The 4,090-nt window shown below is 39.8% G+C and overlaps 1 long non-coding RNA gene across 2 annotated transcripts in view; it reads left to right on the forward strand.

The window, feature by feature from the left end:
* Positions 1-2,012, forward strand: part of LOC110271033 — a 17,607-nt gene extending 15,595 nt beyond the window's left edge. For both annotated transcript variants that reach the window (XR_002361018.1, XR_002361015.1), the window contains 2 exons: positions 287-292; positions 1,998-2,012. This is a non-coding gene — a long non-coding RNA (uncharacterized LOC110271033). The remainder of the gene's footprint in view (positions 1-286; positions 293-1,997) is intronic.

Below are 4,090 nucleotides of genomic sequence, written 5' to 3' on the forward strand. Positions count from 1 at the left end.
GTGGTATAAGCTAGATTGATGGCAGCATTCAAGAGAATCCGGAAAGTCTAAACCTTGTTTGTGGTATTCCGAGTAGGATTCATGGATTGAATGACTGTGACGAGCTTCAAACTCGCGAGTGCTGGGCGTAGTGACAGACGCAAAAGGATAGTAAATCCTATTCCGGTACGATTGAGAACCTGCAGATGATTAGCCGTGCGGTGACAGCGCATCTGGACCCTTTTCACTGGAAGGATGGGTGGTAGCCATTGACAACGGTGATCCACCAACACACAGCTTGCCATAGGAGGACGTGCGTGCGTGAATCAGAAAACAGAGGAAAGTAGAATTTCAGAAGAGAAAGCATCTCCAAAACTCCAACATATTCTCCATCATTGCATACAAGTATAATTTGTGTTCTGCCCTTTTATTCCTTGCAATCAAATTTGATAAGTGAATTATTTTATTGTTCTCCTGACTAAGAGTTACAAGATAACCATAGATTGCTTCAAGCCAACAATCTCCGTGGGATCGACCCTTACTCACGTAAGGTATTACTTGGACGACCCAGTGCACTTGCTGGTTAGTGGTACGAGTTGTAAAAAGTGTGATTTACAATTCGTGCACCAAGTTTTTGGTACCGTTGTCGAGGATTGTTTGAGTTTGGACAACTGACGATTTATTTTGTTGCTTAGATTAGGAAAAATTTTTCCTTTTGGTTTAGAGTCTTTTATTATATATACCCTGTTAAAACACTTTAAATTTATAGCTCAATTAGCTAGAGCGTGGTGCTTATGTTCTTAGTAATTAGCTATCCTATTTTTAAAATCTTTTTCAGAAATAATTTTTCTTTGAATAAATCTTGTGCCAAACTTTAAGTTTGGTGTTTTCTTGTTGATTTTTCTTTGTTTTTCGAAAATTTTAGTTTGGTTTTCCAAAAATTTTAAGTTTGGAGTTCTTTCTTCATGTTCTTGTGTTCTTGTGAGTCTTCAAAGTGTTCTTGAGTTTCCTTGTGTCTTGATCTTAAAATTTTTAAGTTTGGTGTTCCTTGGTGTTTTCCCTCCAAAATTTTCGAAAACAAGGAGTATTAGATCTAAAAATTTTAAATTTTGTACTATCTTATTGTTTTTCTCTCTCCTCTTTAAATCCAAAAATATCTTTTCTCTCTATTTTAAAGCAAATTTTTGAAATTTACCTTTAAAATTCAGATTTTTATTTCAAAATTTAAAACCTTTTTCAAAAATCATCATATCCTTTTCAAAACTTCCTAACCACTTTCTCTCTCCTCATTTTTTTTGAAAATCTTCACCTATTTTTATTTATTTTATTTTAATTTATTTTGTTTTCGAAATAAATAAATAATTAAATAAATAAAAATATTTTCTTCTATTTTACATCATCTCCCTTTCTCCATCATGGACCTAAGCGGAAATGAACAGTCCAGGAGGACTCTGGGGTCATATGCTAACCCCTCTACTGCTTCATATGGGAGTAGTATCTGCATACCCTCCATTGGAGTCAGTAGCTTTGAGTTGAATCCTCAGCTCATTATCATGGTGCAGCAAAGTTGCCAGTATTCCGGTCTTCCACAGGAAGAACCTACAGAGTTTCTGGAACAGTTTTTACAGATTGCTGACACAGTATATGATAAGGAAATAGATCAGGATGTCTATAGATTATTACTATTTCCATTTGCTGTAAAAGACCAAGCTAAAAGGTGATTAAATAACCAACCTAAGGCTAGCATAAGGACATGGAAACAGCTGACAGAAAAATTCCTGAACCAATACTTTCCTCCAAAACGGATGACACAGCTAAGGCTAGACATCCAAGGCTTTAAACAAGGAGATAATGAATCTCTTTATGATGCCTGGGAGAGATACAGAGAGATGCTACGAAAATGCCCCTCTGAAATGTTTTCAGAGTGGGTTCAGTTAGACATCTTCTACTATGGACTTGCAGAAAGAGCTCAGATGTCTCTAGATTACTCAACTGGTGGATCTATCCACATGAGAAAGATAATTGAAGAAGCTCAAGAGCTCATTGAAACAGTTGCCAGAAATCAGCATCTGTACCTAAGCAGTGACCCTTCCATGAAAGAAGAGGTTAAAACAGTAACTGCTGAACTCAGTCCTGTAAAACAAGCTGCTGAATTCAATCAGCAATTGGACCTTCTAACAAAGCAGTTAGTCGAATTCAAGGATAGACTACAAGAGACAAGGATGGCTAACATAAATATGGAAGAACAATTGAAGCAAACAAAGCAGCAGCTGTCAAAATAAATAACAGAAGAATGCCAGGCAATTCAATTAAGAAGTGGGAAGACAGTAAATACCCCACATCAAGGCAGCAAGAAGCCAAGAAATGAGCAAACCACCCAAAATCCACCTGAGGACAGTAAGAGCCCAGGGAAAAATAATTATGGCACTAAAACGCCAGAAATTGGGTGGAAGGCTGGCGCTGAACGCCCAGACCATGCTCAGGACTGGCGTTCAACGCCAGAAACAAGCAAGGATCTGGCGTTGAACGCCCAAAAGAAGCACAGTTCTGGCGTTCAGACACCAGGAACAGATGAGGAGCTGGCGTCTAACGTCACTCCAGCTTCTAACTCTGGCACTCAATTGCCAGTGAGGGATCAGACACACACAAGTGCTGATGACAACCCATCTAAAAAGGCTTCTTCAACTACTTTTGTAGGAAATAAACCTACAGCAACTAAGGTTGAGGAATATAGAGCCAAGATACCTTATCCTCAAAAACTCCGCCAAGAGGAGCAGGATAAGCAATTTGCTCGCTTTGCAGATTATCTCAGGGCTCTTGAAATAAAGATTCCATTTGCAGAGGCACGTGAGCAAATACCTTCTTATGCCAAGTTCATGAAAAAGATCTTGAGTCATAAGAAGGATTGGAGAGAAACTGAAAGAGTTCTCCTCACTGAAGAATGCAGTGCAGTCATTCTGAAAAACTTTCCTGAAAAGCTTAAAGACCCTGGGAGTTTTCTGATACCATGCACATTAGAAGGTAATTGCACCAAGACAGCTTTATGTGATCTTGGGGCAAGCATCAACCTAATACCTGCATCCACTATCAGAAAGCTTGGTTTAACTGAAGAAGTTAAACCAACCCGGATATGTCTCCAACTTGCTGATGGCTCCATTAAATACCCATCAGGCATGATTGAAGACATGATTGTCAGAGTTGGGCCATTCGCCTTTCCCACTGACTTTGTAGTGCTGGAAATAGAGGAGCACAAGAGTGCTACTCTCATTCTAGGAAGACCCTTCCTAGCAACTGGACGAACTCTCATTGATGTCCAACAGGGGGAAATAACCCTGAGAGTCAATGATGATGAGTTTAAGTTGAATGCTGTCAAAGCCATGCAGCATCCAGACACATCAAAAGACTGCATGAAAGTTGATCTTATTGACTCGTTGGTAGAAGAGATCAACATGGCTGTGAGTCTCGAATCAGAGTTGGAAGACATCTTTAAAGATGTTCAGCCTGATTTGGAGGATTCAGAGGAAATGAAAGAGCCTCTGAAATTTCCTCTGAAAGAGGAAAAACCTCATAAACCCGAGCTCAAACCATTACCATCATAAGCTCTGCTTTAAATCCACAGGAAGAGGAAGTACTTATTCAAGTGCTAAGGACACACAAGACAGCTCTTGGGTGGTCCATAGGTGACCTTAAGGGCATAAGTCCAGCTAGATGCATGCACAAAATCATATTGGAGGATAATGCTAAACTAGTGGTTCAACCACAGAGGCGGCTAAATCCAGCCATGAAGGAAGTGGTGCAGAAAGAGGTCACCAAATTACTGGAGGCTGGGATTATTTATCCTATTTCTGACAGCCCCTGGGTGAGCCCTGTCCAAGTTGTCCCCAAAATGGGAGGCATGACAGTGGTTCATAATGAAAAGAATGAACTGGTTCCTACAAGAACAGTTACAGGGTGGCGCATGTGTATTGACTACAGAAGGCTCAATACAGCCACCAGAAAGGATCATTTTCCTTTACCATTCATAGACCAGATGCTGGAAAGACTGGCAGGTCATGATTATTACTGCTTTTTGGATGGCTACTCAGGCTATAACCAGATTACAGTAGATCTC

Source organism: Arachis ipaensis, chromosome B04 (assembly GCF_000816755.2).
Source record: "Arachis ipaensis cultivar K30076 chromosome B04, Araip1.1, whole genome shotgun sequence".
NCBI classification, from domain to species: domain Eukaryota; kingdom Viridiplantae; phylum Streptophyta; class Magnoliopsida; order Fabales; family Fabaceae; genus Arachis; species Arachis ipaensis.